This window comes from Halichoerus grypus, chromosome 6 (genome assembly GCF_964656455.1).
Source record: "Halichoerus grypus chromosome 6, mHalGry1.hap1.1, whole genome shotgun sequence".
Classification (NCBI taxonomy): Eukaryota; Metazoa; Chordata; class Mammalia; order Carnivora; family Phocidae; genus Halichoerus; species Halichoerus grypus.
Window position 1 is genome coordinate 80,095,918 of NC_135717.1, and position 12,207 is coordinate 80,108,124.

The following is a 12,207-nucleotide window of genomic DNA, read 5'->3' on the forward strand; positions in this document are numbered from 1 at the left end:
TTCCCCTGTGGTCCTCTGTGCTATTCCTTATGTTCCACATGTTAATTTTAAATAAATATGCTAGACTTCTATTTCTAACATTATGGTAGGCTAAGTACTTTGACCCTCCCACTCAAAACAACCAAAAAATCTTGTACAGAAAATATATTTTTAAAAATGTTTCTAACAGCATTGATGAGCTGGCAAGAAAGGAAGGAATTCAGTGGCCAGGGACTTTTTCAGATAATGGAATATCCAGGTTCTGATTATAATAATGACTGTGATGTCATTAAAGAAATTAAAGACAAGCCTGCAAATATGTATGAGGAACAACAACAACAACAAATCATGAGAAATAATAAAGATTTGAAAAAAATGGACCAAAGGGAATTTTTAGAAATAAAAATTAAACAACTGAAATTATAATCTGTGGACAGACTTAACAGGACATTAGATACAGTCTGAGAAAGAAGTGGTGAGGTAGGAGCTAGGTCAAAATAAATTAACCAAATTGCAGCACAGAAAGACAAAGACTCAGAAAAATAGGAAAGAGAGCTTAAGAGACATGAGAAATGGAAGCTAGCAGGTGTCTATTTGAAAGGGAAGAGAGAGAGAAAGCATTTAAACAGATAATGGCTACAAATTTTCTAAAAGGGAGGAAAGATGGGGTGCCTGGCTGGCTCAGTTGGTTAAGCATCTGACTTTGGCTCAGGTCATGATCTCAGGGTTCTGAGATGGAGCCCTGTGTCATGTGGCGCCCTGTGTCGGGCTCCACGCTCAGTGGGGATTCTGCTTGAGATTCTCTCTCACTCTCCCTCTGCCCCTGCCCCCCGCTCACACCTGCATGCACACGCACGCTCTCTCTCTCTCAAATAAATAAATATTAAAAGGGAGGGCAGATACAAATAGACATATTCAACAAGGCCAATGAATCTCAAAAAGAATAAATAAGAGGAAATCCACAACAGTTATATGTCAGTGAGACTTCAGAATACCAAAGACAAAGAGAATATCTTAAAAACAGCCAAGGAGGGGCTCCTGGGTGGCTCCGTCAGTTAAGCATCTGACTCTTGGTTTCGGCTCAGACCATGATCTAAGGGTTGTGAGATCGAGTCCCCACACTGGGCTCCATGCTCAGCGGGGAGTCTGCTTGAGATTCTTTCCCCACCTCTCCCTCCCCTCTGGCACTCCCCTCCCTCTCTGCACCCCCTCACTCAAATAAATATATAAATAAAATCTTTTTTTTTTTTTTAAAGCAACCAATGAAAAGAGACATGTTACTTCCCAGTGATTACAAGCTGAGAGACAGTGGTCAAATACTTTCAACATGCTGAAAGACAGTAACCATCATCTGAGAATTCTGTACCTGAAGAAAACTTTCTTTATGAATAAGAGAAATGGGGGAGCCTGGCTGACTCAGTTGGTGGAGCATGCAACTCTTGATCTCGGGGTTGTGAGTTCAAGCCCCATGCTGGGTGTAGAGATTACTTACAAATAAACAAGAAAGTAATTAAAGAAAAAGTATAAGAGAAATGAAGGCATTGTCCATAAACAAAACTCTAGTTTGCCACAAGCACACCCTCATGAAAGGACATTTTTAAAAGGTATATTTCTGATAGGAGGAAAGAGATTCTAGATGGAAGATCTGAGATTACAGAAGGAATGAAGCTTGAACAAGGAAAACGAAAATGGATTTTCTCAGTCCACTGACAAAAGAGCGTAGATCTGGAGTCAGACATGTTATACTCATCTCTTGCTGTCATGTTTTACTACTTGGGAGACTTAAATCTTCATCTTAAAAATTCATATAATAATACTTCTTATGCAAGGTTGTTGTAAGGAATAAATGAGCAGATGCATACAAATGTTCCCAACATAGCTTTTGCATCTAGAAGATGTCAGATAAATCCTAACTTCCTAGCTCTTCCAAAAATAATAAATAAACAAGTAAGGAAGACACTGTTAGCAACGGAGAATAGGAGAATGACTGCCACTGCTTGGGGATAAGATACACTGTGGCACTTTGTCACAGCCGAGGAATCTGCACCACAGAGCAGATGCTTAGAACCTGTCTCCTTGTTATCTTTTCAGTCTCGAGCCTAAGATCTTTTAAACACAACATCTATGATGTCTTTGTTTTTAAAATACCACATGTGTACACACACGTTCCAGGGATATATACACCCTGGAGTTCAGCTTAACTCACAGTTATATGAGGTCGTAACAACCGCGTTGGCCCATCCATAGGGCAAAATGGCCCATGTCACCCACTCTCCGGTCCCAGGACTCTTCTGCCAATGAGCAGACAGCGAGCAGCACACAGACGACCCCTTTGGGGCTGCTTCGGCACCCCAGTCCTCATGTGGAGAGACACCCTCCCTAACTCCACCCCTGACGTCACCCCGTTTCATAAGGACTACAAACGAAGAGAAAAGGCAGCTAAGAAAAGTTAGCTTGGGCCGCTTGAGATTCTCTGCCTAATTTTCATTTGGCAACGATTTGGTGGGTAGGGTGGGGAGGAGGGGCGGGGAGGGGCGACAAAACCGGGGAGGGGACAGATAAATCCCGAACCAATCTTCCTTTGATGGTGTCAAGGAAACAGACACCAGTCCTGAGTCCTAAGACAGGGGCTGGCATCCTTACTCTGCCATCTGTTCCCACGTGTCCTTACGCAAGCCACTGAATCTCTCTGACTTTATTGTCCTCACCTGTAAATTAGAGGCAGTAATTATATCGTATCTGTAGAGCATTTTACAATTTACTAAGTGTTTCCACAGTCATCTTTTCATTTAACATGCACGGCCGGGTATAAAACACCCAGCATAATACTCACCTCACTGCTCTGCTGTGAAGATTTAAAAGCAGAGCCTGGGACTGCTGTACAAAGCGCAAAGAGCTTGGTCAACCTGAGGGATCATCCCCAGGGTGCTGGCCTTACCCTGTTAGGAGCGGGGGATTTGCAGTCCAAGCGGCTGCATCTGAATTCTGATTCTACACTTATTACCCTGCTGACCTTGAGCAAGTGGCTTAGCTTCTACGGTCCTCACCTCTAAGCTAAGGAGGAGAGTCAGAGTCCCAGCTCCTGGCCCAGGGACCTGGGAGGCACTCAGTGAACGAGTTGACTTGAATCCACACCGAGTGAAGCTGACCGGTATCTGACCACGCTCACCTGCGCTCACTGATACCCTTCATCCTCCAGCCTTTCTTCTCCACGGTTACCTCTACTCCCCACACCCCTGGGCAAATATTTGCGAAGGGCAGACGCTCTGGATATCAGGACACACTGGGGATTGTTTCTTAAAGACGACAAAGCCTCCGACTCACACTACTTGTTGGGCGTCTCCATGCTGTTTCAGATGAAGCAGAACCCAGGCTCCCTGGGGCGCCACTCAGCCTGGACCCTTCCCACTCCTGCCTGAGAGTCTTGCCTGGTCTTGGGTCACTGGCTGAGCCTCCATCCCCCCAGTGAGGCTGAGCCAACACCCATGGGCTTATTTAAATGACCTACGAAGCAAATGGTTAATTTAGCCCAGCCTGGTGAACAGATGGAGACTACTCGGCTGCAGAAAAGCATCAGCAGCCTCCATTTAAAAGGTTTTATCTTTGGGCGCCTGGGTGGCTCAGTCTGTTGGGCGTCTGCCTTCGGCTCAGGTCATGATCCTGGAGTCCTGGGATCGAGCCCTGCATTGGGGTCCCTGCTCGGTGGGGAGTCTGCTTCTCCCTCTGCCCTTCACCCTGCTCTCTCTCGCTCTTTCTCTCTCAAATAAATAATCTTAAAAAAATTGATTAAAAAAGGTTTTATCTTTGTAAAGTGCTTTCACATTGTCACTGCTTCAGTCCACTGCTGTGACATGCCACAGGGATATGAAGGGCGGCTATTTTATCAACGAGGAGGCTGAGGACCACAGTGAGCAAGGGCCACGAACCTGCTGCAGACTACCAGTGCTCAGCCCGAGCTTTCTGGCCTGTCCGTCTGCCTGCTCCCACTCCCGGGGAGCCAGGTCCTAAGACAGCTGCATCCTAGGAGGACCTCACCAGGACCCCCATCAGACCGGCATTTGCATTCAGCTAGGACAAGGCAGGGGGACAGGAGGCGGGGCTTTGTCACTCAGTTTGTGTTTTAGGCTAAAAAAGCAAGCCTGCTCAGGAGCATGAATTCGGCCCAATGAGCCTGGAGTTTCTAGGCTAACTGCACTGAGCAGGGGAGTGGGCACGTGTGTTCCCTGGGGGAGGGCAAGGCAGTCAGCCATGACGGTCACTGGGCTAGTTAGCATCTCTTTCTAAAAGGCGTCTGGGACCGCCCAGCCCTGACTCGGCCGCTGCAGACAGAGCGGGGCGCGGCTGCATGGAGCGGGAACCAGTCGGGGACCCAGGCAGGCAGGGGCAGAAAGGACGGGACCAGCCTCCGTGACCAGGCCTCGGATGTGGAAGCCTGTGGTCCTATGACCAGGGCTTAAAACAAATCAGGTGGCAGGCATGAGAGAATTCAGTAGTGGGCCTACCGTTAAAAGAGTGATCACCTGGGGTTCTCCTCAGTCTGTTTTGGTTCGCTTTCCTGGTGGGTAACTTCATACGAAGAGGGTGGGTCCCTGTGGGTAGCCCTGCCTGCTTCCACACTATAGCCCTACAGAACCTTCAGTAGGGTGCTGAACACATCTCCATCCTCATGGAGCACGGTCCATATAACACTCCCACATCCATGCAGATTCTAGAAACCTCCAAGTGTAGATACACATGAGCCCAGACAGGGCTGGCTGTGTTTGATTCTATATACAGCATCCCCGTCTATGTGAGAGAGGAAGGATCAGAGAGTCCTGGCTCCCCACATCTTTTAGAGATGGTAAACTGAGTCAGTGATGACCAGCAGGAGGAGGACGAGGTAGCCCTTAAAAATATTGGTAGGGTTAAGGCATGTCTTAATTTCCATGCAGAAGGGCCCTCAGACACTGTCTATTAAAATGAACTGAAGGACCCTCACAGAACATTCCTTGCAGGACTCCCAGTGACCACCTATCTGCGGACCGTTCTTGAAGGCCCAGCTCAGTTCTCGAATACACCGAGACACCTTGTCCAGAGCCCATTTCCTTCTAGAGCACACCCACTCTGTCCCACTCTCTTGCTAACAGTCACCCGTGCTGTCCAAACAAGTATTGGGCCTTTGCTTTTTCTCCCAGCATGACACAGGAGGTGCTCAGTCAGCATCTGTGGATCCATTTGATTGAGGTTTTTGGGTTTGGGGGGGTGGCATTAATATTTAGGAAAACCATATTGATTGAGCCCCTAAAGTGTCCGAAAAGTCAGATGTGGGATGTGGTATAACATGATTGTTATTCAGAACAAATTAGAGCTCTCTATTCTATTTCTAACTCCAGCAAATAGGGCTTGTGTGTTTAAAAAAATATTTTTAGTTTGCAATGTGTGATTACATAATGAAGGCCTAGTAATTTTTTTCATTAACATTCATTTCACTTAGCAGTTCCTTTTTGCATCTTTGTTTCTGATTCAAGCTGCGGTCCAGTGTATTAAAATTGCTTTCCTTAAAAAGAAGTTCTAGAGCAGACTTTTTAGCTGGCCTTCCCCACCCCCCTCTCTCTGACTGGCCTGTGCCTGCAGCAGCTTACCTAGTGTGGAGTCGGGGGGCTCTGCTCCCCTGTTACAGGTGTGTTAGCAGAGCTCCATTATTCAGCAGACCCCACAGCCCAAGGGGGTTAGCCTTTGTAGGGAGCCGGTCTGGTGCAGAAGGATCAGCAGCTGGGGGCGGCGGGGGAGGCGGGACGCATCAGTGATGGAGGTGTCCGTACCATAACTAGATGTGTGAACTCAGACAAGGTGTTTAACATCTCTGAGCCTCAGTTCCCTCATCTGTAGAATGGGGATGCTGAGTCCTAGATTAGAAGCAGTGCCTGGCACGTGGTAACCACTCACAAATGATCTTACGCGTGGGGCTTAGGTGAAAGGCTGCTGGACACCTCCCCGCTTCTCCAGCTGACTGGACTGGAGCCACATCTACCAAAACCAGAACCCTGAGCCCCCAGCAAAGACAAACCCTAGAAATCTGAGTAGGGGGCAACATAGCAGGGGCGAGCACAGTCCAAAGAGGGTGATGACAAGCAGCAGGAAAGGTGCCAGAGAGACACACTGCAGAGGATAAAAGTGCTAGAAAGAATGTCCGCTGGAGAAACGGGAAACACATTCTGGAATATTTGTGGCCAGGGCGACCACGCCATAGGGCTACATCACCTTGTCCTGAGTAAATGCAGAGTCAAGCTATATCAGGACACCAGGAGGGGACAGAAAAGCACAATCCATCATGATTAAGAATAAGAACTGACAGGGTGACCAAGCCCCTGCCACCAGAGAGGATTCGCTGTCTCTCTGCCTGGGGAGCGACCCATGGTCAAAGCTAAACTTGCACTTTATGGTACGTGTGTAATTACTTGAAAAGCTTAATTTAGCAATTTGGTAAATTCCATTAGCAGTTTATCTATGGTATGTAATTAAGCTATTTTCAAGTAAATCCTTTTTGGCTAAAGGCTCCAGTTAAGAATCCTAATGGAAGATGGTTCATATAATACATACCCAGATTCTAGAAACCTTCTGGGGTCGACACTAACGTGTGAGGCAGGGCTGGCTGTGCTTGACTCCAGACAGTGACATTCCCACCTAGACGAAGGAGGAAGGTCATAGAGTCCAGAGTCAAACCCTGCCTCTGACATTCCCGTGGCCGTGGGGTGTTGCATGTCAGACGCAGCTTCCTCCTCTCGAAGGGGTGCGTGCTAATAACGACCATATAGGATCGGCGGGAGAAATACACGAGGTGCTGTATAAAGTGCTCAGCACAGAACCCAGCCCAAAGAGGACAGTCTCGTGTGGCGGAAGCAGAGAATAAAAACAAAAACAAATACAAAAACCAGAAAGTAACGAGGAAGAGCAGCAGAAAGATTGCCCAGGTGGAGGGGGCATCTGATGGCATCTGATGGCCAGGCCACTGCGGGAAAGGAAGCCGAGACAGGGCAAGACTGTGGACCTCTCAGGGGTCAGGGTTAATACCAAACCCCATCAGTTGGGAGGATGAAGAAAGTTCTGGTGGCGGTGGTGGTGGTGGCCGCACAACACTGAGTGTTCTCAATGCCACTGGACCGCACACTTAAAAATGGTCAAAACTGTCAATTTTATGTTCTGTATATTTTACTCCAATTAAAAAAAAAAGACCAAGTTACCACAAAAAATTCAAAAATAGCGGTGCCTGGGTGGCTCAGTTGGTTAAGCATCCGACTCTTGGATTCCACTCAGGTCATGATCTCAGGGTCATGAGACGGAGCCCCTTGTTGCACTCCACACTAAGGTTGGAGCCTGCTTAAGATTCTCTCTCCTTCTCCCTCTGCCCCTCCCTGCTCACTTGTTCTCTCTCTCTCTCTAAAATAAATAAATAAATAAAATAAAGCAGTACCCTAAAACTGGGTCTCAGCCCACTGAAGACATTAAAACAAGAGTAACATAGAGGAGAGTTAGGGTCAGCTTCTCTCTGGGGGATTCCGAGGGCAGGCAATGTCCGTGCACCCAGATGCCGACCCGAAGGCTGCCACCTCCATCACATGGAGCTGATCCTTATCCAGGACATCTGTTTAATACGAGCTCCTGGAAGACCTGAAAACCCGCACCTACCACAGACCATGGCATCAGAGAAAGATCTAAGATTCTTATGCAGAACAATTTGTCTTTCCTGACGGTATCTCCCTGATAGTTATTTCTGAGCATGATTCAGATGAAACAGAAGGAAACTTCCAAGGATCTCCTCTCCTTCCCCTCCAGGTTTCCCGGGGCCAGTGGGGCTGGTGTCTTGTTCAGAGAGAACCCTTGCCTTTGGGAAGAATGCCCCTAACTCTCAGCCCATGCTCAGGTTATAAACAGAGCAGCTTTGACACCCCACCTCTGCCTTCCCCGCAGAAAAACACACCCTGGCTGGAAGTACAAGTAGCCTGTCTGGCCAGTGGCTCTGACCCCCTTGGCCATGACCTCTCTGATGTCTGCAGAAAGGCATGCCAGCCTGGTGCTGCCATTCCAGAGAGTAAAGGACCGTCCTGTGCCTCAGAGCGGGGCTGCAGCAAATGTCCTGTGGCCTGGTCCTGGCCACACACCGGGGCCCAACAGCATTTCCCAGCTGTCCTCAAAAGCCCCAGGGGCAGCGGTGGGGTGCAGCATTCTGCCGGAACCTGGACACAGTGAGTTGGTGACACGGCCCCCTGTAGGGCCCTCCTGCCACCCACCCACATGTCTCTGCCCACTGTGCTGTGTGCTCTGTCCCAGGCCCTACCTCCAACGCCTCCACTTTCTCTGTGTCTCCGAAGCGGACCCGCTCTTCTGGGTCCAGCTCGAGTGTGCTTGGCGCCGCCCGCTCTGAACTCCGACAGCACTGGCTATCTTTGGCGCCCATCCCTCCGAGGGGACAGGCCCTCTCTTCTTAAACCAGATCCCCTGGGGAGCCCTCAGGTGGCCCCAAAGGCGCTCCGTAAACACAGATGCTGATTAGGTGAGACAGGCTGTCCCTGCCCCCTGGGGCATTTCAGTCTAAGACTCGCACGCTGACCAGGACCGACGAGGGGGGAGGAAGCCCCGGACCCTGGAGGTCGACAGCAAACTCTAAACAGGTAAAGCCACCCCAACCAGAGGGACCATGAAAGCCTTCCCCAGGGTGCTCTTTCCTACCCATTAGCTCACCCGAAATGGACTGGCGGGTCCTTACTCCCATTTCACTGAAGAGGGAAGAAACTCAGGCTGAGGGCACATGGCTGGTTCGGGTCAGAACCTGGGTGGTTCTGGTTCTGGGCTCAACAATCACAGGGGCAGCCTGAGGAATGGTTGAGGCCATGGCCCTGGGGCCAGGCTGCAGGGGTTCAAAGCCCAGATTGGCCTCTTATTAGCTGTATGACCTTTGGGCACGTTACTCTACTGGCTTCCTCATCTATAAAATGGGGAGAATGATAGTAATAGTACCTATCTCATGAGGCTGGAATAAGGGTTGAACGAGTTCACTTGTGCCCAGCTCTCAGCCACGCCTGGTGCCTCTCTCTGCATCCAGCCTCCAGCTGCAGGGGCAAGAGGGTCCCTGAGTTTCCGTGTTTGCTCAGGGTAGGGCTCCAGCAAGTCGGCCTTCCGCGCCTTCCCTCCCAGTGGGTGCAGGTGTGTGGTTATGTGGATTCAACGTGGCAAAGCTCCATCCGTGTACCTGGGCCAGCTGCAAATCCTGGAGCTCAACACGGAGCAATCTCTAAAATAAATAACGTGAAAATAAACCCATCGCGCAGCTAATGGGAGATTTTCTTCTTGTCTGCCCTGGTAATTGAGCCTCTGTAGCCAGCCTCCTACTTCCCCCGATGCTGGCACACCCCAGCCTGGTGCTAAGTCCCGCTTTCCCACCTTTAACCCAAGCCCAGTAGGTCCGAGAATTGCAGACCCCTGGAAGTGCCAGGAGCCAGGGCTGGGTCCTGAGCCAAGCCGGAGAGCTCCCTTACAAAAGGAACAGGTCCTTCCCTCCCACAGTTTCTCAGGCCCAGCCACCGGGGCGGGGCAGTTCTGTTACGTGAACAAAGGGTCTTCGGTACAAGTTCAGTGGGGCAGAGGTCCTTGGAACCTGAACCACGTGGGCAGCCTAGCTGCTCCTCCCTTCCTGCAGGTCCTACAAGTGCCTGGAGCATCACCCAGGGTCAGGCATGCTGCCCCCAGCAATGCCTCCCTCGGCGGGCCCATCCAGGATGTGTCAACAAGCAGGCCGGGGAAGAAAGAGCCTCGCTGACATTTTGAGAAAGCCAGGACCGGTCCCAAAACAAACCGACAAAGGGAATACATCGTCTCCACGAGACTTTGCCACAGAAGAAAACCCTATATTCCTCAAGCGGGGAGAGGCCCCTGGATGTCCTCTGTCCATCAGACGGGGCTCCCTCGGGTCACCCCAGGCAGACAAGGGCGTTGAGGACCCCACTCCCAACACGGGCCTTCGAGAGGATCCTGCTATGTCTAACCCAGTCCATACGTCCTCAGGGACCGCGTCCGAAAAGCCAGAGTGTTTACCAGGCAAGAATGAGTCAGAACCTAGAACCTGGGCGCCAAGAACGCCCAAACAAGGTGCAGGGCCTGCAGAGGACCAGGCCCACAGCATGCTTCCTTCCCCCCACCCCTAGTCACTTCGCCTTCAACCACAGCTGTCCTGTTATCCAGATAAAGTCAGGCTAAGTGGACCATTGAGAGCGGCTGTTAAGGGGAAACAAGGAGCCAAAAGCTCCCATGCTGAGTCCTGGCAGGGGACAGGGGAGTCCCCTCTATCTTGATGCTGGTGGTGAGTGGAGGGCCAAGGTCATGTGATGCTGAAAGTCCAGGCTCTGGAATAGCCACACTGCCCGGGTTCCAGTTCTACCTCTACCACTTCCTGGCTGTGTGACCTTGGGCATGATACTTTGCCTCTCTGTTCCTCACTTAATTTTCCTATAAAATGGGAAGGATAGCAGGGCAACTGGGCTGTAGCGAGGCTTAAGCCAGGAAACCCATGTCTGCCCCTGGATGTGTACTGGCTGCCACGAGGATGACCCGTCTGTCCAGGGTGTCCTGCCAGAGGCATCGTTACTAACACTCTTCCTTTCACTCTCAAAAGTGAATGGATTGCATGAGAAAGTATCAGGCTGACAGCTCTTGTCTTTTGTTATGTCTGTCTGGAGATCTCCCTGCTTCGTGCAGCCTCTCCGAGCACTGGGGAGCCCCGTTCCCAAAGTGTGGGTCCCCAAAGAGTGGTCCGTGCCATGGGCTCAGCTGTTCCTTCCTTCTTCTCTTCACCGTGGCCCCCCTTCCTCTTCTCCCAAGGCCACCCCCTCCTCTCTGCTTCCTCCCTGTCTGCACCTCAGGGGGTGGGACATTTGGATTGACTGGCAGCTCCCACTAACCCTGCACCCCCGTGGACGGGACACTTTCTGGCTCTAACTCAACTGGGCCTCACCAAATTTCTCTTAAAGGAAAGGAAACGAAACAATCTGAGATGTCAAAGAAATCACCTGGCCACTGGATGGATATGAGTGGAAGTAACGGGCCACTTTGTGTATGTGTGTGTTGTTTAAAGGAAATTAAACAAAAAGGACAATAACAGCTTTAAAACGGCCCCTTCGATGACAGAACCTGTCCATAAAAACCTCAGAGTCAAACACGGGGCAGGCCCCCCACCAGTTCACCGTGTGTCAGTGCGCAGACATACAATGGGCTTTCCCAACACTTGCGGAGATGCGCTACGCGGTGGTGCATGCATACACACACGCACACGTGCACACGCACACACACACGCACACAGGCACACGCACCTGGGCCAGAGTCAGCAGGGCCGGCTGCGTCACGTGGCCAGACCACAGCGGGAACGGCCAGGGAGGAAGTGCAGCCCCAGTAGCAGCCCATTTCCTGACCCTCTTCCTCTGCTCTGGGAGGTTCTCTTTCTGTCTCTTGGTCTTCTGATTCTGTCTCTCTCTCTCTCAGTTCTTTGTTTTACACAAGGCAACAGCCATGCTGCTGTCCTGGCCCACGTGGCAAGAGCTCCTAGCAGCAATGACCTGCAAGTGGGTTTTCCTTTCTAGACCTGTGACCTTGGGCGAGTCACTTCCCTCTGAGCCTCAGTTTCCCCAACTGAATGAAGCGGCTGGGTATGGCAAAAGGGTCCCTGAGGTCCTTCCTGATCTCAACCCCAGGGCTTCTGTGCCCTCCTCCAGTCCCCCTTGGGGATCTGCGCGACCAGGGAGCAAGGGCCAGGTCAGGCCTGGGGGCAGGGGTGGGGGCGCCTCGCTGTTCCCCTGGGGGGGCACAGCCTCCCCTGCCTCCCTTCCCACCCCCCCAACTCCATGTGCTGCACACACAGACGCTCACACTTGGCTGCCCCGGGGAACAGGGAGGAAGCGCCGGGTCCCGGGCTGCCCCGGGGAAAGGGGGCAGGAGAAGCGCGCACCCTGCAACCCTCCAACCCTCCTCCACCCCCGTACCTTGGGCGTCGCCGCCTTCCCTCCTACCGCCCGCGCCGCGGGTTCGGCTCACAGCTGTCCGGTAACCTCTTGCCAGGCCGGGCTGCTCCACTTTCTCCGCCCCAACCCGCGCCGGCTGGCCCAGCCCTCGGCGACACAGAAGTGGCAGCGGCGCGCCTGGAGCCCCGGCTGTGGGCGCCGCCGCCCCCTGGGCGCCCTCCGGGATCCGCACGCGCCGCTGGGT

At 51.6% G+C, this 12,207-nt stretch overlaps 1 protein-coding gene and 1 long non-coding RNA gene across 13 annotated transcripts in view; both read right to left on the reverse strand.

The window, feature by feature from the left end:
- The window catches only part of CRACR2A (calcium release activated channel regulator 2A), a 153,658-nt gene extending 141,472 nt beyond the window's left edge, over positions 1 to 12,186 (reverse strand). For 5 of the 12 annotated variants that reach the window (XR_013449060.1, XM_078075501.1, XM_078075503.1 and 2 more), the window contains exon 1: positions 11,985 to 12,184. The gene's annotated coding sequence lies outside the window, so the exon portion shown is untranslated. Of the gene's footprint in view, positions 1 to 8,973; positions 9,248 to 11,984 lie in introns of all 12 variants that reach the window. The other 7 variants (XM_078075499.1, XM_078075495.1, XM_078075494.1 and 4 more) reach the window with 3 other exon arrangements.
- Positions 1 to 12,207, reverse strand: part of LOC144382337 (uncharacterized) — a 1,106,857-nt gene that overhangs the window by 540,583 nt on the left and 554,067 nt on the right. The window lies entirely within an intron of this gene.